This window comes from Sorex araneus, chromosome 3, assembly GCF_027595985.1.
Source record: "Sorex araneus isolate mSorAra2 chromosome 3, mSorAra2.pri, whole genome shotgun sequence".
Classification (NCBI taxonomy): domain Eukaryota; kingdom Metazoa; phylum Chordata; class Mammalia; order Eulipotyphla; family Soricidae; genus Sorex; species Sorex araneus.
Window position 1 is genome coordinate 184109536 of NC_073304.1, and position 26158 is coordinate 184135693.

Consider the following 26158-nt stretch of genomic DNA (forward strand, 5'->3'; position numbering starts at 1 on the left):
ATTTTAGAATTCAGGAGCCCATGGCCACTTTTGCGGCTGCATAAAAATTTTATGCTATTCATAACAAGCAATACAAAATAAATTATCTAATATCTGCCTGTGGGGAAGACTTGAGTGGTGGTGGGAAAATTCAAATTAATGGTGGTGGGAAAGTGTAATGGTGGTGGGATTGGTGTTGAAACATTGAATGTAATCAATTATTGTGCACAACTTTATGAAAAATAAAATTAAAAAAACAAAAAAATGACAACCTCCAGTTCCATCTACATTACAGCTAAGTGCATAGTTTTATCTTTTCTCACTATAAATATATATAATGTATAAAAAACACAACTATTTTATCCGTTCATGTGTTGTTAGACATTTAGGTTGTTTTTGTATTATGGCTCTTGTGCTTAGTGCTGCAGTGAACGTTGGCTGTTTCCAGTTTGGTTTTTTGTTTTTTAAAACATATTTATTTTAAAACTATGTACACATGTATGCATTTCTCACTGGGGTAAGATGATACATCATTGTTATCTTGATTTGAAGTTCCCTGATAAATGATGATGAACACTTTTTCATATCCCTTTTGGCTATTCTTATGTCCTCTTTATGGGAATCTCTACTCATCTCCTCTTCTCATCTTTCAGGAGCTTATTTTGTTGTTGTTGTTGTTATTGTTGTTCTTATCAAGTTTTGTGAGTACTTTATATAACCTGAATATTAGTCCATTATCTTGTGTGCTGTGAGCAAATATTTTCTTCTTTTCAGTAGGGGGCGTTTTTTCCATTTTATCCCAAGTTCTCTTGTTATGCAAACATTATTTAATTTAATATAGTCCTATTTTTCATTTGTTATTTTTTCCACTAACGACAAATAATTGAAGATACCTTTTTTAAATTGAATCACCTCGATAGTACCCTAAAAAATTGTTCATGATTGGGTTTCAGTCATATAATGTTCCATCACCCATCCCTTTACCAGTGTACATTTCCCACCACCAATGTCCCCAGTTTCTCTCCTGCTACCCTCCACACAGACTACCTTTATGGCAGGCACTTCTCTCTCTCTCTCTCTCTCTCTCTCTCTCTCTCTCTCTCTCTCTCTCTCTCTCTCTCTCTCCCCTGCCCCCCGCCATTGGGGGCATGATGGTTTGCAATATAGGTACTGAAAGATTATCATTTTTGTCATTGCTTACCTACTTTCAGCACTCAGTTCTTGTCCAGAGTGATCATTTTCAAATAACTTTGGCATAGTGGTCCTTTCTCCATTTTTGCTGCTTCTTATGGCAAGCTTCCAACCATGGACCGTTCCTCCTGGCCCTTGTTTCCACTCTCCTTGGGTCTTGATCTCATACTATGTTCTTTTATTTCCCACAAATGAGTCCGATCATTTTATGTGAAGACACCATTGTGGCCCATATTCTCGGGAGTTCTGCTTATGCTATCCTCAGCATATTTTAGGTATTCTGATCTTATCACCAGGTCTTTAATATACTTTGAATTAATTTTTGGGGATGGTGTAAGATATAGCTCCAGTTCCCTTTTGAAGTTCCATGATCTCCCACCACGATTTGTTGAAGAGATTTTTCTTGCTCATTTCATGAGCACAATGTCACAAATGAAACTTTTAAAAAATATATAGCAACAACAAAATGCTATGTAACTAGGTGCCACATGAGGAATCTGCTTTGCTGAGTGGAAGTAAAAGGTGGAAGAAAACAGTGCTAATCAGATCTTTGGGTTGGTGATCAATCCTCCGTGGGCAGGAGACACAAGTGGGGGGGAGAAGAGATGAATAAAATGCTAATTCAACATCACACCAAGTGATGGAGAGTAGAATTCCTCCCTGGGGAGGCGCAGGGGGAGTTATTTGGGTTACTGGATGTTTAGCTCTCAAATAATGGGTTCACTAAGGGGTTCTCTGCTTTATCTTCAATTTAAAAGGAATATTACAAAAGTCAAGGATGCCAAAGCATCTCCAGTACTTTTCCTCTACTTTTCCAAGTGCTTCTCTAAACTAACATGTCAATCTGGCACAAACCATGCTATTCTTGTTATGCAATGCCCAAACCCAGAATGGTAACACCACTTTCAGGCCACCTTTGGCTTATGTCTCTCTTCTCTCCCCTCCCCTCTCTCCGTGGAAAAAGTAGAAACTAGGAAGGTTAGTGTCTTTGCACACCTTTATCAATTTGTATTATGTTCTTGACAATCCTTGACTCTGATTCATTAATTGTAGCAGTAGTGAATGAGAATTGAGAGAAGTATTTGTATTAAATACATTCTGAGCGCTTTTTCCTCTATTTATAGGTTGGGACCTGTCCTCTGTGTTAACTAAAAGATACTTTCTGCTTCTGTTTTCTGTGTCTTTTGGGAAGTTACTTTTTGTTGGTAGCTTTTCTTTTCTTCTTTTTCTTTCTTTCTCTTTCTTTCTTTCTTTCTTTCTTTCTTTCTTTGTTTCTTTCTTTCTTTCTTTCTTTCTTTCTTTCTTTCTTTCTTCCTTCCTTCCTTCCTTCTTTCTTTTTTTCTTTCTTTCTCTCTCTCTTTCTTTCTTTCCTTCTTTCTTTCTTTCTTTTTTTTGAGTCAGGAAAAGAAAAGCCATCAGTGTTCACAGCTCTGAAACCTTAGGTAGGGCTGTGACTTCTCACCAATAATATACGCCCAACTTTGAACGCTTTTAACAGAAATAGTGACACAAAGTAACATTCAATAACGGAAGGGGAAAATTCAGTCTTTTTATTAAGTCCCAAATAGTGATCCTTCTTCATGGCAAAGGCTGCATAGCCCACTTTATACCCATTTTATTGACGAAGAAATCAAGTCGCTCGGAATTGCGGTGATTTCCGCCGTTTTTTGATGAGGGTTTGAGGGTTGTTTTGTTTTGTTTTTGGTTTTTTGAACGTTGCATAACAACTCTTGCTACGTTTGTGAGGGGAAAGGGCGGGGTGGTGGGATGGCAAAAAACCTTGATTCTGGAGAGCCCGCTGCACCCCCAACCCTTTGGGGCTGGGAAATGGCTGAAGAGTACATGCTGACCCTGGGGCGGGGGTCGGGGCAGGTAAGAAAGTCTGACCCGTGCAGGAGGAGCCTGCATTGAACACTCGCATTGAACAAAGGTGTCCGTCTGCTTAACAGCGCGCCTGTCACAGAGGCAGACAGGCGGGTGGGCGGGGGAGGGAACTGGGGACACTGGCGGGGGGCTGTGCACACTGGTGAAGGGATTGGTGCCGGAAAACAATGTGCCTAAAACCCAAGCATGAATGACTTTTTGTAATTCACAGGGACTAATTTTTTTTTTTTAAGTTAAGCTCACCCAAAAAAACTAGAAGTAGGAGGAGGAAGTGGGGCGCTGAATCGCACCGAGAGAAGGAAGTTGCGAGTCCGAGGTTCCCCTTTCTACCCCTTCCCCGAAGCCGCCGGCCTCGGCGTCCCCCGGCTCCGCCCCACGGCCGGGTCTCGGAGCGGGGCCGTGGCTTCCTCCCGGGACAGCGGGGAACTAGGCGCTGGTTTCCGAGCTGCCTGCATCCCGACCCCCGCGGTGGGCTCTGGAGCACCGCGCCCGGCCGCCAGGTGGCGCAGGAGGCCGCCTCGGGCCGGCCCCGCCCGCGCCCGCAAGGTCCCGCCCAGAGCCTTGGGGCCCCCTCGCCCCTGAGCGGCCTCTACAAATAGATGCAGGGACTCGCCGCGTGATTCCAGCCCTGGAGCTGTGGTTCCGACTGTCACCCGGATCGCAGAGACTCGCCGCTGGAGAGGGGCTCGGCGCCCGGCAGGGACCACAGGTGTTTAAATGGGGCGACAGGGTTGGGCATCCAGTGCATGTGTGGGGCTGGAGGCTGGGGACCTTGGGGGAGAATTTGGCTTTTAAGGCCACCGCCGGTAAGCAGGACAAGGTCCCATTATCCTTTTCCATGCAGAGGGCCTAGTGCCGAGGCACAGCCAACACCCTTCCAATATTTCTGAGACGGGAGGGATGACCAGGAATGGTCTCTCAGAATGTGAGTGACCCGTGTATGAGACCTCAGTGTGGTCGCACCTTCCTGGCCTCCTCCAGAGGCTGGTCAAAAGATCATGGAGCCTACTACCCTCCACTCTGAAATTCTCCTGGTGGGCATTGGCATCAGGAGTCCTTTGCCATCAGGACCTGGGAGTCCTGGACGTGCCTCCTTGGTTGGTCTAAGAGAGCCCGAAGCCTGCAGACAGAATTGCCCCTTGTGGTATCAGAGGATTCCCTGGATGTTTCTAAGTGTCTGTGTGTCCTGCATGTGTGCTCCTGTGTCTGGCCCATCCCAGATATGGGGTAAATAAGCAAGATGTTCAGGTCAATGGGAGGAAGGTTGTTCTGAGGGAAATGGAAGGCAAGATGAAAGCAGCAGGATGTGGTATCAAGTGAGTCGACAAGCCTCTGGGCAGAGAGGAGGAGTGGGTTTCAGCAAAAAGGAGGTCTAAAAGTAGGCCAGGTCTTGCCTTCAAGGCAGCTTCTGGGTTATCCTCTTCCTCTCTCACATGTCCCCATCACTTCCCATTCGCTTTCTGCTGTATGGCCTGTGACCACACTGGCTCCTGAGCTCATTACAGCACAGTCTCTAGGTCTCAGCTCTGCAACATGACTTTCTAGAGGTAAGGATCTGCACTTTTCTAGAACTTGGTGATGTTTTGTAAGTGGTGATCTTGAAACTGTTGCCTAGAAACCCTGAGTGATGTAGGAAGGAGGCATGACTCCAGCCTGACCCACCTGTGTGTCCTGGACTGCCGCTCTCTCAGCCTGTTCCTTATATATAAAATGGGTTAGAATAGTAACCTTACTTCAACGTCTAATGAGAAAATTGCAGTGAGGAATCTGCTCCCTGGGTATTTGCAGATCAGAGAGTGAGTGTCCAGGACTTATCTGTTTCCTCAGCAAGACCCTGGTCGGCCAAATCTCTAGAAGACAAATGAAACAGTTTCAGGACCATGCTCTCATTTTCTGGTTTAGAGTATCCTCCCCAATCTTTTGAAGCATAGGAATGTGAGGAATGGAAAAAGTTCAGGGTCTTTGGGTGCTGTGTCTTCTTGGGGTTTTTAAGAACTACCTTCTACCATCTCCAGTTTAGGTGGGTAAGGAGTCATTCTATTCTTTTCCCAAGCTACAATGGAAGCAATTTACATTAGCCTCCCCTGCCTTACCCTCATCCCTTCTGTAGAAGTTTTTAAAATTTTCTTTGAGGATTCTCTAGTGGAGATAGAATCATTTATTTATAGTTAATGGAAGAGAAATAAGGAGGCGACTCTGTAGTGAAGGCAGTGGAAGAGGCTGGCTGTTGAAGTTCTAGACTATTGAAGTTCTGTTGAACCTAGCCTCTGCAGTTCTAAGTTAGTAATTGATCACAAGTCTGCTAGTAGGTCCTTTTTGATGATGCCGTGTGGAGTTAGAAACTCCTGTTTGGGTTCATCTGAGCCATCAATCTGGATAGACATGGACTTAATTCAGGAAGCATACCCCCAGCAGCTGAAGACTTGTTTGACTAATCTGTGGGTGATATAAATTCTGGATCAGAGGTTTTTTTTGTTTTGTTTTGTTTTGTTTTTTGCTTTTTGGGTCATACCCAGCGATGCTCAGGGGTTACTCCTGGCTTTGCACTCAGGAATTACTCCTGGCGGTGCTTGGGGGACCATATGGGATGCCGAGGATCGAACCCAGGTCGGCCGCGTGCAAGGCAAACGCCCAATCCGCTGTGCTATCGCTCCGGCCCCAGGTTTTTTTTTGTTTTTTTGTTATACCTGGCTGTGCTTGGGATCACTCCTGCTAGACTCGGGACCATATGGCATATGGGATGCTGGGGATTGAACCCAGGTCATCCACATGCATAGCTTACCTTGATTAGATTCTTAAGAAAGAAAACTTTTGAAGAGGCAAGGTAGAATGATCCTCAATAGCTCACAATTTAATTTTCAACTTCAGCAAGACGCAGGGGTTGGGGAGGACCAGAGCAGAGACACACAGGAAAGACTGTATCTGATATCTGTTCAAAGGGAAAATGGGACATTTTCATTGCTGACATGTATTGTGTATTTGAAGATTCCATCAAGTTGAAGTTGTAAATATTTTCACATTTCAATAATTCTAAAAATCAAGATGCATCTTACAGTTTGTAGCATCTAACCATTATAATAGAAGCATTTATTTCTTAGTGGGATACAAAATGATGGTGTGTCTTAGATGGCATCTAAGATCCTCTTAAAATGGAATGTTATGGTCTTTAAAAATTAGGGGGAGGGACTAGAGTTATAGTACAGTTGGTAGAGTGTTGTCTTGCATATAGCTGACCCGAGTTCAATCCCTCGTACCCCATATATATGGTACTCCAAGCCCACTAGGAGTGAACCCTGAATGCATAGCCAGGAGTAAGCCCTGAGCACAGCTGGGTGTGGCAAAGATACCAAATGGAAATAGAATGCAAAAATTGGTGGTGATGGTGGGGCATTCTTTAGATGTACAGTACACCCAGGATATATTATTCAAATAGGTGAATTTTCATTGCAGATTTCCAATAACTCTGTTTTTATAACAACAAAAGTTTTTATTGTATTTAGGTTTTAAAGAAATCTTTATAAAATGGGTTGCTTGACTTTAGAAATATAGCACACTATTTAAGACTCAATAATTTTTAAATATCAACTTTAATACCTGTCATTCTTTGTACTATGGATATATACATTATCTATCGTTTCTATTTCAGTTTTCCCCTTTCCCTTTAACTGCAATTTCATGTTGTTGAGCTCTGGATTAATTATTGAGCAGTGGACTAATTTATCTTCACAATCACACTCAGAAGTATCTCCAGGTACTGTTTCATTTTATGTGTGAGCAAACTGAGGGTTAAAGCTACTAGTAAGTGCCAACTCTTGACTTACTCTGACATCAGCTTTTAAGCAAATATGGTCAAGCCCAGGTGGTGGCTTGCATCTCTCTGTAAGAATGAAGTTTGTATCCTGACTAGTCTGACTTTGGGGATGTGAAGTGACTATCCACAAGTCTTTCTATTAGTTTCTAAGCTAGCAGCTAGTGTGTGAATAATTGGGGTGATTCCTGCATAAGTGAGACACAGCTATTACAATGGTACCCAATTGGAAGGTGGGATGAATAATCGGAAGAAATCGGGACCTGGTAATACAGAACAGATTTTGTAAGCCTGAGTCTACTGAGATGCTAGGCTTTGGGCTTTAGAGTTTGGTTTTCTGTCTCAAGCCTCTCTCCAGTCCCAGTCCAATCTCTCTGCTGTTGTCATAATATACTAGTAAACAATTCCATGCAGATGACTCTTCACCTTTTATTTATGTAATACACCCGTTCCCACTCCCCTAACCTAGCCATTACCCTCTGGAGAAGGTCCAGTCCCCCTCACGGGGCAGTAAGTTCTCACACATTAAACCTAAATTTAGTGTAAAATGATCCTCAATAGCTCATAATTTAATTTTCAACTTCAGCAAGGCACAGGGGTTAGGGAGGGCCAGAAAAAGAGACACACAGGAAAGACTGTATCTGACATCTGTTCATCTCCTGAAGTTTTAGTAGACCTCTGTCCTTTGCATGTACTATTCTTCCTTCCCACCTTGCACTGCAAGGTAGAATGAAGTCACCCTCAGATCTTTGAAGTGGTCACCAAATCTCATCCTAAAAGAATGACTGCCTCCTCCTTCTGTTTCACTAGGTCTTTTAAGTCCTTCAACCAGAGAGCTGACCAACCTGATATAGGGTCTGATCTGTAATTTAGAGACTTGCTTTCTAGGGTTACGTGATATTTAGAATGTCTCTTAAGCTGTCACCATGAACTTCCCCCAAAACTCATAGGCAAGATGTTTGTGTACACCTGTAGAGAAATCTGCCTAAAGGCAGGATGGGCTGAGGACAGGAGGGTGGGGTCAGGAGTGAGTGTTGTGCTTTTCATTTTCGTGTCCTCCACAGTCTACTTGCTGCTGTTGTTGATCTAGGCAAATCCACTTGTGTGGTTTCCTTTTAGGCGGGGTGTTGGGGGTGGGCTGGGGTGAGGACTGAAGGTGACTTCTAGGCTTTTACCTCATTTGGAGTCTGTCTTAGTCCTTCTCTCCTAGCCATGTGATCTTAGATAAGTCCTTGTACCTCTTGGAGTATCAATTTTTGACCCACTGGTCTGTAGCATTAAAATATTTTCTGCAGTCCCTATCTAACCTCCAATATTCCATTCATTGACTCACCATTTAAAAATAGAGAATCTTCTTATTCCATTCATTGGCTCACCATTTAAAAATAGAGAATCTTCTATGTGCTAGATCAAATTAAGATAGTAATGTTGATAATAATCATATCTGATATTTATAAAATATCTACTCCTTAGGGTATCATCTTAGATATTCCTTTCATCAATTTCTTATGGGCACAGGGACTCCCTCTCCAATGAGAATCAGAAGAGATGAGTGCTTGCAAGTGCCCAACGTAGTGCTTCACATAGACCAGGGGCTCATCCTCTGTATCCTCTCTTTCCTTGCCTTTGAACAATATCTAACTTTGGCACAGTGAAAAATAAGAACCACTCTAGGGTACCTTTCCCCCACTTTTCTCTGATTGCCACCAGAGAAATTGGTTCATTGCTGCCACTGTGGGTTTCTTGCAGGAATCCTCTAGATTCGTGTTTTTGCGTTGACTCACTTCAGTAGTAGCGAAGAAGGCCCCCATCTACAGAAATCTCACCACATTATTTGCTGTCCTTCTGTCCCTCTGGGGTCCCACTACTCTTCAGGGTTAGAAAACACTGATTTTCTATTATCATTTAAGAAGTACTTGTTCAGCTCCCACATCCTTCTTTCTCATTCCAAGTTGTCTTCTGAGAAATGTGAGATCTCTGTCTCTGGGTTTGGGGTTTGAGCTTTTGTTCCCGAATGCATGGTGGTTTTGAGTCTTGTCAGGCAAATTTTCACACAGCTGTTTTCATGCAGCCCGGGTGATACAGCCACCACCTCCTCACTGAATTTTGTGTTTGTTAGATCACATCTATACCTACAGCTCTAGAGTTTCAAACTCTAGATAATGAGTTTCTTTGAAAAAATGATAGCATGATAAAAAAAAAAAACTCATTCTCCCTAAAGTGTAAGTGGAAAAAAAAAATCTCATCTCAGAGTTTTGCTTAAACCTTAAGGGTCTTCTCAGACACTTGCCATTTACAGAGAAACCCAGGTTAATAACTTCTGTTCTAAAACACAGAGTTTTCTCTTCACTAATATTTTTTGGCTAGCTACCAACACAGCATCAAACTAGAGTAAGCTGTTGACAGAGGCAAAGCAAGGGTGATAACAATAATGAAAGCCTGCCAACCACAAAGGAAGCCCCTGGTGATTCACTGGTGAAATCTTGCAGTGGTTGTGCATCAGGGGCTGAACTCCTACCTACTTGCTCACACTCTATGAATGTGCTTTCTAGATTTTTCTTAAATTGAGCACATTTCAACTATTGTTAAAGAACATTACTTTTACTGGTGGAGTGCTTGCAAGAAGCCCTCTCCTCTGCTCCCCATCCAGAGAACTAGATTTACAGCCCAAGGGAGAATCAGAGAAAAAGTGTATTTCTGTCCATTCACACAAATGAAAATAGTTTTTGATAGTAATTTTCAATCACTGGTTCACAGAAATTTCCTCTATCCCATCAAAAACTTGCCACTTAACATAATGTTTTTCAATTGTTGGTCTGCTGGTTCTAGTCCCCAGATGTGAAATGGTTAAAAACTATTGCTCCAGGGAACTAAAACAGCTACTGCTGGGTATTCTACCATAGACATTCAAAGCCTCGCAGGGCCAGCCAGGAGCTTGGGCTTTGTTTCTCTGATGTGGGCATAGTACTTTAGAATCTGTACCTTGAAGTCAAGTGTCATGTGTGAAGACACTTTCTACAACTTCTAATTTCAAGGGATATTTTGTTTGTTTGTTTGTTTGTTTGTTTATATGGTACCAGTGGTCATTGGACCAGAACCTCATAAGTGCAAGGCACATGCTATATCACTGAGTCATTTCCCTGACTTTTCTACAAATCCTTGTTTGGGGGGGGTTGGGGGCGGGGGAGAGCTACACTGGCGATGCTCAGGAGTTACTCCTGGCTGTGCACATAGGAATTACTTCTGGAAGTGCTTGGAGAACCATGTGGGGTGCCAGGGATTGAGCCCTGGTTGACTGTGTGCTGTACTATCTGTCTAGCCCCTCTATAGATCTTTTAAAGCATGAGTGGAAGTTAAGTTTTTCAAATACTTTTAGCATATATACATAAGGTGTTCTTTCACCTTAAATGATATGTGTCTTAAGTGATATGTGATATGTGATATTATCAACTTTCACATATTGACCCTCCCCTGCACTTCCAGCATGAACTTAATTTGGCCAAGATATTTATTCTTCAAATACAAGAGGCTTTTATTGGCCATGATTGGCCATTATGGGCTTTAAAGATTTTGGCATGTATGCTCATAAGTGTGCGAGTATACTCATAAATGTAATTAATCTTTGCTGCATAACTGTTGCCATGTTTTGAGATGCTGGTTTTGCAAAGTGATTGAGGAAGCATTTCATATCCCCCTGCACACTGGGACATCTTATAAAGAAGGGGCTATAAAATGGTCTGTTCTTAGAAAATTGTAAAGTACTGTTTGTCTTTAGGTCCTTCACTATCTTTTGGTTCTTAATTTTCTCTCTTCTCTCTTCCTCATCCAGGTGCACACTTATCACCTCAGGGCTCTTAAATTGGCATCTGAGTCATCTTATTTTTAATTTTATTTTATTGAATCACTGTGAGATACAGTTACAAACTTTCATGTTTGAGTTACAATCACACAATGATCAAATACCCATCCCTCCACCAGTGCACATTCCCCACTACCAGTCTCCCCAGTATACCCCCTCTTTCCCACCCTCCCCCTGCCTCCATGGCAGACAATTTACCCCATACACACTCTCTCTCTACTTTTTAGCATTATGGATTGCAATATGAATACTGAGAGTTTATCATGTTGGGTCCTTTATCTACTTTCAGCACACATCTCCCATCCTGATTGATACCTCCAAAATCATCATTTTCTTAGTGATCCTTTCTCTATTGCAGTTGCCTTCTTCCTCCACTCAGGAGGTAGGCTTCCAACTGTGGATCAATCTTCCTGGCCCTTGTGTCCACTGTAGTTTGGAGTCAGTCTCATGTTATTTTATACTCCACAAATGAGTGCAGTTCTTTTATGTCTGTCCCTCTCTTTCTGACTCATTTCACTTAGCATGATACTCTCCATGTCTATCCAGCTATAAGCAAATTTCATGACTTCATTTCTCCTAACAGCTGTATAGTATTACATTGTGTAGATGTACCAAAGTTTCTTTAACCAGTCTTCTGTTCTCGGGCATTTGGGTTGTTTCCAGATTCTGGCTATTGTGAACAGTGCTGCAATGAACATAGAGGTACAGATGCCATTTCTACTGTGCTTTTTCTAAGTATCCAATTCTCAACTTCTAATTTCCACAAGTCCTTACTTTATATACCCCCCAAGATCTCCATTTAGTGGTAATGTGGTAATATTGTAGCACAAAATGCATGCAGAAATGCCCTTGTTTCCCTCAGCAGTGGATACTAAGGATAAGTAACACCTATCATCAGACTCTTGAAGGGCAGCAACCTTTGGAAAAGGTAAAGAGCTGTTATATGAGGCTCATTCTACAGGAAGGAGAAAGGATCAGTGAAGGAATATTGGAGGGAAGAATTTAATTCACAGCAAGAAATTTAAAAGTTCATAATGGATTAACAATGAATTTGGTGGCCTTATGATAGCAAATTTCCCCATTTTGGGTGCATGTGTCAGAGGTAGAAATGAGTCATTGTGAGAATGAAGACTAAAGAGATAACTATTTCTCTTTATAACTAGTTCTCTTTAGAACTGTACAGAACTATTCTTTTTTATTTTTCTAGGGAGGGTCCCACACCCAGCAGTGCTCTCAGGGTGACTCCTGACAGTTCTCGGTGCCAGAGACTGAACCAGGGATGGCTGTGTACAAGGAAAGCTTCTTAACCCCTGCACTAGCTCTCTGGCCCAGTTCTTTAAATCTTAATGGCCATCATTGACTGGTTGTATATAAATTGGCTTTTCTGAAAACTTAATTTTAGTAATAAGTTCAGTGTTCTTAGACGAACAGATATCCACCTTGGAATGTCCCTCATGAATCTCACAGCTTTGTTTTACAGCCTCCAGAGCAGGAACTTATCAGTGATTAGAAAATCACTCACCATACCTGGTAAGAAACTGTGGACTGTGATCAGGATCCCCCTTCATTTTCTGTGTTGGAGCATGGGATTTTGGCAATCTCTCGTGATTGTTGTAATAAGCTAATTGATCCACACTTCAGAATGATCTTCCCATGTGGTAATCCTAGAGTCAGTTTACACCAATCTTCAGTCTGAACTAGGAAATAATGGTCTCTTGTTACTTAGGATTTTCAGGTCATCATTTAATAGACATTGAGTTTTTAATTCACTTTAATACTGATGTCTTGGGACCTGGGCTTTGAGAAAACTAAAATCTCAGAGCTTTCCTTGGCCTATTGCTGTGCTTAAGAGAGCACTTGGCTGTGGCATGATATCCAGATGACTAGATAGGAGTAGGAACATTATTTCTGGTCCTGGTTGTTTTCTACTTACTCCTTACCTCTTTGAGTATGTTTTCTCCTGAATCATGAACTATATTATTCTGAGATCCTGTGAGTTTTCTGTCTACTCTCTGAGACTAGACTTGTTGAAGCTGCTCTTAAGAACTGAGCAAAGAAGGAACCTGCTCCTTCCCTCATGGTGCCTGACTTATGACAGGAGTTCTGATACTAAAAGTTGTTTTGTCAGACCACAGTGACTCCACAGTTCCCTCCACCCAGCCTTCTGTTCTATATGATTCACTTTCAGGTCATTGGTAACTTTGCAATGACAAATTTCAATGACCTCCTTGCAACATGCATCTCTTTGAATTTTTTTAGAACAATTGGTGCCCCACACATTCGTCTGGAATTTATCCTAACACAGTTTCTACCATCTCTCTGCTGGGTCTTCTTGCCATTTTCAGATATGCTTTTCTTCCTTACCCAGACTCTTAACTCGAAACCCACACTGGTTATTTTCACAATTTCAACTTCAACACACATCCAGAGTCCCACTTTTCATCCACAAGGCATTCTTCCTCTATATACTTCCCCATTTTTGCCTCTGGTGAAACCAGACTCCCAGTCTTGAAACCTTGGAATCATCTCTGAGTCCTCCCTTCATCTTCCTGTTCTTCATTGTCCAAAACACTATCGCCTGTTTTGATGGTGCTTCCTTTCCCCTGGGTTCTTGCTTCTCTCACTTCCCCATCGATCTTTCTGCCACCCAATTTGTGTTTCATCACCATATGCTTGCTCTTGGACTTTCCTTGCTTCATTCTTATTAAAGTCTCTTTTATGTTCAGAAACCACTGCAGACCTCCCCACTGCCCTGTCTCAGAAGGAAAGTCCAGAGTTATTGGATGTTTCAGTTTCAAAATTGAGTCCCCCATTTTTTTCTCCAAGAATTTTTGCTTTCTCCTCTACCTGAATTACTTCCTTCCAGGTTTACTTTGTATTATATCCTCTCTCCTCTTTTTCCTGAGTGGAAAATATTTCTGCCATTTTGTTTAACACTGACTGCCCAGCGCCTAATAGTGTTTATGTGTTTGGTGGTATTTGGGTAGTGTTTACTGAGTAAATAATTGCCTGTGTGCAAAACCATCATGGTGAGTCCTGGGATTTATCCAGATGGCTCATAATCTGGTAGACTGCACTACCTCCATCTAATATATTGTGGGACTCATTTATTTTCCTAGGAATTGAAGTCTCTACCTATGAAGGCAACTACCTATGCTTCTATGGGCATTTGCACAGGCAAGACCTTGAGTTTTTGCCTTCTAGATCAGGACAAGGATAAATTCTGATCTGCTTTAGACTCCTTGAGCCACTTTCTAACTTGAGGTGCTAAGATACCTCTCCTTGATAAATCAGCTTCCTACCCACCAGGTGATTCAGACTGAAAAAAATAAAGTTTTTTAACCGGGTATGCCTAGGAAACCATCCCCAAACAAGCAGTAACTACTGCTTTACATGGTCTGGGGAAGTATCTTGCTTACAACATGGTGTTTACAAGGCAGAGAGGCTTCCTGTCCCACCTACCAGGCAGACGGTGGAGCAACCAGAACTGTGTTTTTAGGGGGAGGGAAGCTAAGAAGTGCTTGGAAGATTTCCAGGGATTTCTCAGACATCTCTGGAAGGAGTCAAATAGTCAAGTGATCAATATTTTTAATTAAAATAAAATAAGGTCTTACTACTATTGTTTCTTATAGATGACAGTATTTTTTTTTTATAAATGTGGCCCCATTATGATGTAGAACCATTTAGAGTAAAAAGTGACTCCCTTCAGTCATTTACAAGCAGGGTATGTGGGTCAGGGTGAAAAAGGATTAGGTTGTTTTTATTTTTTTTTTAAGCACCACCCAGAGGTCCTATTGGGGATTTCTATTGCTTTGCCTGAGGGGTTTATCCCTGGTGTTATTCTGGACCACATGGGAATCAAACCTGGTCCTCTCACAAAGCATGTGCTCCAGCCCTTTGAGCTATTCTTCCTGATCTAAGGTGAGTTTTTTGGTTATTGTTGGGGGCGGGGGGGGGGCTATGAGTAGTCATGCACACTCAGCTATGCTCAGGGCTTATTCATGGTTCCATGCTTAGGGGACACTTCTAGGTGCTGCTGGAGAACCATATGAAGTGCAGGGGGATCAAACCAGGATGAGCAATGTACAAAGCAAATACCTTATCCCTATGGTCTCTCTGACCTTTCTTTACTTTCTTTAGAAAAATTGGAAAGAAGTGTTTGGGGTAAAGAAGAAAGGAGTCAAAAAGATTCTTCAGGAGAAAGACGCCTGCCATCTTGAGTAGTCTGACCACTGCTGTAGTACCCATAAGAACTTGAACTTGTGTCAATGGCCTTTGCTTCCTCTAGGCCCCTATATTAGATTTTAGAAAGATCTTGATAAAGTATTTGGACTCTCTTTGCCCCAGGACAGAGATCTTTCATGTTTTCTGTTTAGTGAGAAGGGCTAAACCTGACTTCTAGTGACCCAAGACTATCTTTCAGGTGAGTTCAAAGAAAGGATATACAACATGAATTGTCTACATGCAGGGAAGACATACAACCTGCAGGGAAGACATACAAGGACTACTGTGACTTTATTATACTAGCTTGTGGGCCACAGTGCCATTATATTGGTTTTGTAGGGACATTTGCTATAAAGGACAAGGGCATGGCCCTTTAACAGAACCGATAAGAGCAACAACAAGAAAATGATGTCCTTTTTGAGAAATGCAGAGGTTGGCCTTAATGCTCGGGTTGAGGAAGATGAGAGGTGGTGTTAAGCAAGGATTCATCTTCTGTAGCGTGGAGACAACATGTTTCTGAATGGAGAGATGTAAGGTCTAAGGCATATGAGTTGTTTGGAAATTAGAAAAGAGGTTGTTCTAGCACTGGAGCGATAGTACAGTGGGTAGGGCACTTGACCAGCCCAGGTTTGTTCCCCAACATCTGATATGGTCCCCAGAGCACTACCAGGAGTAATTCTTGAGTGCAGAGCCAGAAGTATCCCCTAAGCACCGCCAGGTATTTCCCAAAAACCAACAAAACCAACAAAATCATTAATTAATTATTTAATTAATTAATTAAAGAAGTTAATATAGTAGTGCCAGAGTTAGCTAGTAAAAACAAGATGATGGGCTTGGAATTAAAAATTTCAAGCCCACAATATTGGACCATTTAGTGGATATAGTGAGTAAAGAATGAATTGCCAAGGGGGTATGGTGCTGCCAGCAAGTCAACCTGTACCTGCGGGGTGAGTGCATCAGCCTCAGACTTCTTGATACCCCCAAATTGCTGCTGTGCCTTTGACCAGACCCTAACAGTTTGGGACCAAGTTTACCAAGAAATTAAACAGCCAAAACCCACAAATCACCTCCGGCTCAGCTATACAAGCTCATTTATTGGCCTTACTTCAGAGACCCATAAATATCAAAAGAGATCAGAAGACCCAGTTAGGGCTGGTGACACAGAGTAATGCAGGTGAGGAGGCACATCCCTGCAGGGCATATGCCAATAGTTTGTTTCTCGGGAAAAGATGGAAACAAGGGCCATGATCCAAAGACAGACAAAAGAATCTCCAAAAGCAGCTTGCTGCAGAGATGCCTCCAGACTTTAAGCCAGGCCAACTTTACCGGGGTGCCTCAGACAGGGGCAGGCATCATCCCTCCACCTGTCCCCTAAAAATCCGAGGAGCCATCAGCTTCTAGAACCCTATGAGAAGTGCAAGCTGTCTTCACTGGGACAGCTCGTGGGTTGAGTTTCCCTCTCTGCCCCAAGCAGAACCCCAGCAGCTGAAAACCTCTAGAACCCAACTACTACCATACCCCAGGCCACTCTCCACATGCTCAGAGGAGCCTCACCCAAGAGGGGACGAGCCCCACCCAAAAGCAGACCTGCAGGAAAACCCAGGTATTCGGGAACACGTGACTGAGATCTTGACTGAGATCTCCAAACCTGCTTGGATAGGGACTGGGTCTCCTCCCTCCCAGGTCCCCAGTTTTCCAGTAGATTGGCAGTCATACCCACAAAGTGCCACTGGCGCCACGTGTAACCTCATCAATGGCTAAGACACAGAGACTATAAAATAAAGCCCCCGGAAGACAACAACACAGAGTTTTCTGGACATTGTATTCTATCCATAACAAGCAATACAAAAAAAAATTGTCTAGCATTGCCTTTTCAACAGGTTTGAATGGTGGTGACACTGGTGTTGAAGTATTGAATGTAACCAAAGTAGAGCAAGAGTGTGGGGGAAAATTGTCTGCCACATAGGCATGGGAAGGGTTGAAAGGGGGGAGGAGGAAATAGTGGGGATTTTGGTGGTGGAAAATGTGCACTGGTGAAGGGGTGGGTGTTTGATGATTGTATGACCAAAGCTCAAACATGAAAGCTTTGTAACTATCTCATGGTGAATCAATAAAAAAGGGGAAAATAACAATAATAAAATAAAGTGAACATTCTGAATAAAAAAAGTATTGTGGAGTTCATGCCCAATTCAGTCAGCTAATCAATGGCTGAATAAATAGCAGTACTCTTACACTTAAAAAAAAAGAATGAGTTGCCATTAACTTCCAACTTCCCTTATTCTCCCATTCTTGGCTCAAGGCAAGGTGCTATAATGGTCCAATGGTTATGACTGACTGAAAATAACTCTTCTTAGGTCATGGCTCAACTCTACTGGTCCCCAACACACTCATATAGGGAATCTGTAGGCATTCAGATGGGACCACAGTTGAAATACACCTTGGGTTCAAAGCTCAGTCCCTTCAGAGATTCTAATTTTGCCTCTTCCCTCTCTTACTTACTGGTTTCAATGACAAGAAAATACCTTCCTTGGCCATGTTACTCCTAGACTTGTTTAGTGGGAACATTAATATATTTTTATAAGACTCAAAAGTTTTAAAGCAATTTTAGGCTTAAACCAAAACTTAAAGGAAAATCAAGAGCTTTCCTATAAGCCTCCTGCTCCTGAATAGAGGCTAACATAACTCACCAGAATGATACTTTGTTGTTTCCTCCTCCTCCTCCTCCTCCTCCTCCTCCTCCTTCCCTCCTCCTCCTTCCCTCCTCCTCCTCCTCCTCCTCCTCCTCCTCTTCCTCCTCCTTCTCCTCCTCCTTCTTTTGTTTTCTGAACTAACAGTGAAAATACATTGACACATTCTAACTACCCAAAGTTCATAGTTGACATCAGGTCACACTCCAGTTGTATTTCTGTGGATTTGGACAAATGTATAAAAACTTACATCTATTATAATATTACTATACAGAGTATTTTCATTATTTGAAAAATCCTATGTTCTTCCAATTCATCTGAAAATCATTTATATTTCTATTATCCTCTTATTTCCTTGGAAATATTATTGTTTCACTTAACAATTAAACCTTTTGTAATGCCCACGCTTGATTATCCAGGTACTTTCTTATTAATTCGTGAGAGATTATCTTTAATTTATTTACCAAAACTGTCTTTCTCAACTTGAATTGCTAGCTAGTTCAACTTGCTGCAAAAACAGTCTGACCTTTAAATAACTCAGTAGCTACTGTTGTTGCCCAAGTTAGATAAACAGAGATTGATATAAGCAGATATTGTAGACTGCTTCTCTGAAGGACAACTCAGCTTTTTACAAGATATTCCCTACAATGGAATTTGGGGTATATGATGTGGTCTCTGTTTAAGGTCATACCACAGAATATACTGTATAAATTTTGGGGAAAATCACTAGTTATATCTAAGTGACACATTAATAGAGAAACAAAAATGTAGTTTTGTTTTTTAGCATCGATTGAAATAATAATTAGTGTGTGTGTATGTGTGTGTGTGGTGTGTAGTTTCCAAAAGTCTGTAGGAATTCTGCTGTGTGAGTATGGACAAACTTCTCAGTGAGAGATGAAACTTGATGTTATGGCTCCACAGAGAGATTTCATGCATGTGCATTTCATGTCTATGCAGTCCCTTCTTTTTGTTCTTTATTTCTATTAAGTCAAGCTGGAGTGATAGCACAGCGGGTAGGGTGTTTGCCTTGCGGGGGGCCGACCCGAGTTCGATTCCTCCATCCCTCTGGGAGAGCCTGGCAAGCTACCCGTGGCATATTCGATATGCCAAAAACAGTAACAACAACTCTCACAATGAAGATGTTACTGGTGCCCGCTAGAGCAAATCAATGAACAACAGGACGACAGTGCTACAGTGCTATGTTGGTTTGTCTGTTGTAGGGAAGAAACCTAAAATAGTAGTGACTTAAACAAGAAAGAGGTTTATTTATATTTAATGTTCCATTCTGAGAATAAATGGTTTAGACTTTACATGACAATTTTATGGGCTTAGAAACTCCTTCTGTCTTTGCTCTGCCTTTCTCAACTTTATTAAGTTTTAATTTCATGACAATGATAGCAGTTCTAGAAATTGCTAGAACATTCACTTTCTAGTTAGCGAGAGAAGGAAAAAGGAACAATAAGTTTTATTTCATTAAAAATATTTATTTCAAAACATTTGAAAATTACAGTAATTACATTGATCAGATTGTGGTCATATGGTCATACTTAACTAAAAGAAAATATGTAATATGTAAAAGTTATATTCCTATAGAAAAAGAGAGAATGGATATGGAAGGATATTATAGGTCTCACTCATGTTTGAATTCTACTAGTTTGAGATTCTTCTGAATCTCCTCTGTCATATAATGTTCTTCATACTTTCACTATGCAGTAAACATGCTTTGAACCCTATTGACATTTGTTTTTTTAAGTGGCATTCTATATTCTGAATGATGGAATTAATCCAAATGTTGAATGAATGAGTAAACAAAATGTGGTTATTTTTGTTTATGAAAGGAAACCCTGTCAGATGTTACAATGTGGATTAACCTTGGGAACATACTAAGTGAAATAAGACTAACAAAAAAAGACATATATTGTATAAATCCATTTGTATGAACTATTTAGAATATATAGACTGAAAGAATAATGGTGATTTCTAGGGGCTGGGATAAGAGGCAAGGGGGACATATTGTTTAAAGATACAGGATTTTAGTATGAAAAGATAGAAAGTTTGACGTGAATTGTGGTGATGATTGCAGAACAATGGAAATATACTTAATGACACTAAACAGTATACATAAAGTGGTTAAAATGATAAGTGGTGTGCTGTTTATTTTATGTTTGTTTTTCTATTTTGTTTTTTCTTGAGAGGCCATATCTTATGGTTCTCAGAGGCTGCTCCTGGCACAGTCCTGGGGAAAACATGGTACTAGGGATCAAAAATGGGGTTCTTGCATGCAAAGCTTATACTCCAGCCCTAAAACCATCTCCCAAGCCTGTGTAGTTTATGTTTACCACAATTTTTTTTAAATTGTTTACTCTCAAAAACCAAAATCAGGGTTCTCTGTTATGTTAAAAGAGATGACCCTAGCTGGAAGCCTGCTTCATGAGCAGAGGGGAGAAGGCAGATGGAATAGAGAAGGGATCACTAATAAAATGATAGTTGGAAGAATCAGTTGGGATGGGAGATGTGTGCCAAAAGTAGATAATGATGACCTCTCACATAATGACCTCTCAGTGCCTGTGTTGCAAGCCATAATGCCCAAAAGTAGAGAGAATATGGGGAATATTGTCTGCCATGGAGGCAGGGGGAAAGTGGGAAAGAGGGGGTATACTGGGGATATTGGTGGTGGGGAATGTGCACTGGTGGAGGGATGGGTGTTTGATCATTGTGTGATTGTAACCCAAACATGAAAGCTTGTAACTATCTCACAGTGATTCAATAACATTAAAAAAAGAAGATGACCCTAAAGCTGAAGACATTCATGCACTTTTTTGCATGAGTTTGTTAAGCCAGTGGTAGCCCTATGGTTTTTTTTTCAGTTCACATTTTTCTGTATTGTCTTGAGTCAATAGCCATCAAATTTGGGTATGCTATTTTTGAGGTATTTTATTGTATTTACAGTCCTTGGTGTTATAGGTTACTTTCTCTAGTGCTTATGAACCACAGTTAGGAGTGTGTAGAGAATGTTGTGGGGACTGGGGCGACAGCTCAAAAGGCTGGAGTGCATGCCTGGCATTCTGAGGCTCTGAGTTTGGTCATCATACTCCATGTTCCCTGCATATCACTGGATGGCTCTAGTGAACCCCAGCACTGCTGAGTTAGAGTAGCTCCTCATTGTGGTCCCAGGCATTGAACTATTGAGTTGCACATTTGGGTCCCGAGTGGCCCCCAGTCCTTTGAGCGCTTCTTGCAAAGTCCCCAAAGCCCCCAGAAGAGAACATTGCTGGTGGCTGGTATGCTCAGGGACTATAACGTTCAAAATTATATTTTAAAGGATTTTCTAATATTTAGTTTGCCTTTTGTAATATCTTCCTATTTCTTATCTCTTTCTCACTCTCTTTCTTTAATTGTGTACTCCAAAAAACCAAAATCAGAGTTCTCTGATATGACATGAGATGACCCTAAAGTGTATATGTATATCATTTTCTCCAGTTCACTGAATAATTCTCAATAGCAGTAAAACTAAAGAAAGAATCTACACCTAAAAAAAGAACATAAACATAAAGAAACATGACTCTCTGATTTATTTGTGCTAATCTGCTACCTACAACATGTTTCAAGTAGCAAACCTATGACTTGACTTCACAACCCTCCAAGCCAGAGCCTCCTCCCTCCATTCCCTCTCTCCTGTGCTTCCCCACCTTGCTGTGTGATCTCCTAAATTCTAAGGCCAATATGTCATTCACTCTAAAAATGAGTCCATATGGCGCCCTCAAGTTCACTTCTGATCACTTAGCTTGGCAAAATGGGGTATAAATGGGGCCAGTCCTACTCTTTCTTACCAGCTCATACAATTTCATCTTCAAGGGTGCCCTATGTCTAACTTTTTCCTCCCTCAGGGTAGGCTACTCCCTAAAGGAATTGTGTGTCTAATGCCTGCCTGTCCCAAGACTAAAAACGAGCAGCTTTTTCTTTTTCAAGCCTTATCTTGCAAACTACCTTCTTGGAGAAGCTTTGCTTTTCGACTTACTCTTTCCTCTAGGTTCCTAAGCACCTGACTCATATCACCTCTAATGGGACACCTCACCTCTGGATAGTATCTATCTCAAAAGTTATATTTAGGGGCTGGAGCGATAGCACAGCGGGTAGGGCATTTGCCTTGCACGTGGCCGACCCGGGTTCTATTCCCAGCATCCCATATGGCCCCCTGAGCACTGCCAGGAGTAATTCCTGAGTGCAGAACCAGGAGTGATCCCTGTGCACCACCAGATGTGACCCAAAAAGCAAAAAAAAAAGTTATATTTAATAGTGCTAACTGTAAACATTTTGGTGTTTGTCCCCGGAGTACATTCCAATGGAAGGAATTGCTGTGCAATGGGGTAATCACGATGCGATGGGGTTGTTCATTGATAGGTACTAATAAATTTATTTTCTCTTTGGAAAGTGGCTCAATCTGTTTACATCCGACATGCAGTCCTGGTGATTCAAGTTGCTTCACTTTTTCATGAGCAGTGTTTTCTGTCTTTTTAATTTTAACCATTGTATAGTGGTATCAAGCTGTGATTTTAATTTGTATCAATTTTATAAGGGCTGGAGCGATAGCACAGCAGGTAGGGTGTTTGCCTTGCATGTGGCTGACCCGTGTTCAATTCCTCTGTCTCTCTCAGAGAGCCCAGAGAGCCCAGCAAGCTACCGAGAGTATCCCGCCCGCACGACAGAGCCTGGCAAGCTATTGGCGTATTCGATATGCCAAAAACAGTAACAACAAGTATCACAATGGAGATGTTACTAGTGCCCGCTCTAGCAAATCGATGAACAACGGGATGACAGTGCTACAGTGCTATAGTGCTATAGTGCCATCAGTTTATAACTAATGAAATTGAGAACATTGTCCGCTTATTAGCCATTTGGAGATTGTTTTTTGTAAAGGGTCTTTGGCCCATTTTTTTAAAACTCTTAATCAAATTTTATTTTATTTTTTTGATTTTTTTGGGGGGGTCACACCCAGCGATGCTCAGGGGTTACTCCTGGCTTTGCACTCAGGAATTACTCCTGGCAGTGCTTGGGGGACCATATGGGATGCCGGGAATCGAAACTGGGTCGGTTGTGTGCAAGGCAAACGCCCTACCCACTGTGCTATCACTCCGGCCCCTGCCCATTTTTCCTATAGGATTGTTTGCTTATTTTGTATGTTAGATTGTCATTGCTGCTCCTACTTGACTGTATAGTCACCCCTATTACCATGAAATGTTCCATCTAGGTTCTTATTTATTTATTTATTTATTTATTTATTTATTTAAATTTTATTGAATCACCATGTGGAGGGTTACATAGTTCTCAGGATTATGTCAGTTATACAATACTCAAACACCCTTCCCTTTTCCCGTGCCCATATTCCATCACCAACCACCCCATTAAACCTCCCGCCCCCTCCCGCCCCCCCAGTCCCCGCCCTTGTAAGTGATAAGTTTCACTTCGTTTACGCTTTATCTTGGTTACAGTCCATGTTTCTCACTATTGTTGCTAGGGTTTCCCCGAAAAAAGAAAAGACAGTCCCACTGTCAAGGAAGCATCTGATGGCTCTCCATTGCTGAGAATGTAGAGATATTAAGTCCCGCTGTTTGTTACATAACTTTTCTATTTTTTTTCCCCCCTCGTCCCGCGCCACCGAGATCACGCCTGTTTAGTAATCACCAAACTGCCTGACAAAGGGAAAACAAACCAAAAAAGATGGTTATTTCCCGTCACCAGCCGGCGTGGGGCTCTGGCTTAGTTGATAGCCTGGTAGAATGTCTGCAAGCAGTTTCTGGAATCAAAGGTAATACGCTGGTATCGGCCCCGGCTTGAGATTCCACCAGCGTCCCGCTGTTCCAAGTACATAATAATTTATTCCCTTGTATCCCATTCCCACGCCACCAAGTCCGTGTCAGCTTAATGGACATCACACTATGGTTAACGCCACGCCGCGTTTCTTCCCGAGAAAGAAGGATATTTCTTCTAAGCCGGCGTGGGGATATGGCTTAGTTCAGTCTATAGAGATGGCTACCACTTTGGCAGCCTTCAATATTTCAGCAAAAGACTTACTATTCTTGTTAGGATTTCCCACCAAAGTCCGACCCGTTAAGAAGGAACCATTTCATATTGGTTATGATTAAATGACAATAGGTTGCGCGGCCATGGCAGCGGCCTCGTGGCTTTGAATTTCTGTATAAAGTCCAGGGAAAGTACAGCCAGAAATTACACGTCGCTACAAACTTTAACCCTATTATGGTCCCCCCAAAGTCCAACCCATTGCAAAGGAACCATTTCATATTGCTGATGATTAGATGACATTAGGGTTTCTATATAAAATCCAGGGAAAATTCTGCCTAAAATTCTATCGTTACAATGTTTTACCCTTCAACAAAAAACTCAGTACTATTGTTTGGAGTTTCCCCCCATGGTAAGCCCTGCCAAAAAGGAACATTTACACGTTGCTGACAATCAGACAATCAAAAGATATTAGGTCGCGCGGCTGCTATCGCGCGATTTGGATTTCTATATGAAGTCCAGGGAAAATTCTTTTGGTAATTGCATCACTCGCTGGCAGCACCTGGGCCAGAAGCTCCGAGCACACAGTTTGGAGGCATTTTGGGGGCGCCGCTCGTGTCCAAAGTGGTTCAGTTGCCTCCGGGGTTGATCTCGCGCAGGGCCAGAAAGGCCCATCTAGGTTCTTTTGAACACATGAACCATTGGCTTTCCAGCTCTGCAGCCTGTTTTCTTTCAGATTGTGGGGTCTATGCTACATACACATCTTCCAGATACTTTTGCTGTGTAACCAGCTACCCAAAACACAGTGGTAGAAGACTACAATCATTTTCATAATACTCAAGAGTGATATAGGACAGGATTGAGGTGGCTTGTTCAGCTATATCTTGGTCTTAGCTGGGAACACTTGAACAGTTTGGGACTGATACTGCAAATCAGAGTGCCTGCCAGTGGTTTCTCTTATTGTCTGAACTGCCTCGACCTTCTGGCAACCTTCTGGGTGGGAAATGTAATTCTTTCTTTTAAAGGGGCAAGGCTGTGTTGTCGAAGAGGTGGTGGGATGAGAGCTGTGACCGATTTATAATGTAATGTTCTTTTTTTCCTGGGAAGAAATTCTCATTTTGCCTTGTCATTGGGTTGGAGCAAATTTCCAGATGTCTTTTTATACCATATCCAGCATCAACTCTAAGTACAGCACATTTGGGAACAGCAAGTCCCATCCTCCCACTGCTGTCCCCTAGACAGTTCAGTGAGATGCTGAGGACATCAGCAGTGCAGGTTGTTAGGCATACCATAGGTGTTCTGCAAGTGTGTTTCGTGGGGTGTAATCAATGGCATTTCACAATTATTACCCACTTGTTAAGTATGATAACATTATCATCAGGTGGAAGAATATTCTCTTTTTTTAACTTTTTAATTGAATCATGTGAGATAGACCCTTCAAAGCTGTTCATGTTTGGATTTCAGTCATACAGTGTTTCAACCCATCCCTCCACCAGTGTACATTTCCCAGCACCAGTGTCTCCAGGTTCCCTCTCATCATTCCCCACCCTCCACTCCCTGCCTGCCTTATGGTAGGTACTCTCCTCCTCCTCTTCCTCCTCTTCTTCCTCCTCCTCCTCCTCCTCCTCTCTCTCTCTCTCTCTCCCCACCCTTTTGGGCATTGTGTTTGTAGGAGTAATACTGAAAGGTTATCAATAATATCTCTCACATACTTTTAACCCTTAGATCTTGTCCAGTGTGATGACTCTCAGCTATTATTGTCATACTGATCTCTTCTCTATATTGCCTACCCTCAGCCCTCCCACACACACTGTGGTTAGTTCCAACCATTGACCAGTCCTTCTAACTCCTGTTTTCCCTGGCCATGACTATTAGTCTTCTACTATACAGTTTTATATGCCAAAAATGAATACAGTAATTCTATACTTGTCCCTCTCCTTCTCACTCATTTCACTCAGCATGATACTCTCCATGGATAAAGAAACTATGGCACATCTACACAATGGAATACCGTGCAACTGTTAGGAAAAATGAAGTCATGAAATTTGCCTATAAATGGATGGACATGGAGAATATCATGTTGGGAGAGTATTCTTATACTTGAGGGAAGCTTATTAGAGTATTAGATTAAACCACATGAATGTTCTGATATCAGTTCATGTTTAATATGTTTCAATATAACATTTAGGAGTTACATGTCATGGATCTACATGATAAACTTGCTTTCAAATGGTTTAGCAAAATAAATTCATATGTGGTATTGACCTGAGGATGGAATATGCCCACTATGGTAATAAGCATGTAGGAATAAGGCTAAAGGCAGATACAGGAAGTCCATTTTTCTCTGCCTTTTTTCCATTTTCAACTCTCATGTACAGTCTGTCCCCTGGTGAGGAGGGGTATTAGTGAGGTACAATAGGGTCTCCGGAAATCAGTGTGTACTTGCCTGAATTGTTACTGTCATCACTCTCATTCCATTGATCCTCAATTTGCTCGAGCGGGCCCAGT

General features: G+C 41.9%; 1 protein-coding gene across 1 annotated transcript in view; it reads left to right on the top strand.

The window, feature by feature from the left end:
• Positions 1–3674: 3674 nt before the first annotated feature.
• The window catches only part of PIK3R5 (phosphoinositide-3-kinase regulatory subunit 5), a 58091-nt gene continuing 35607 nt past the window's right edge, over positions 3675–26158 (top strand). Inside the window, exon 1 of the mRNA XM_004604832.2 lies at positions 3675–3763. The gene's annotated coding sequence lies outside the window, so the exon portion shown is untranslated. The remainder of the gene's footprint in view (positions 3764–26158) is intronic.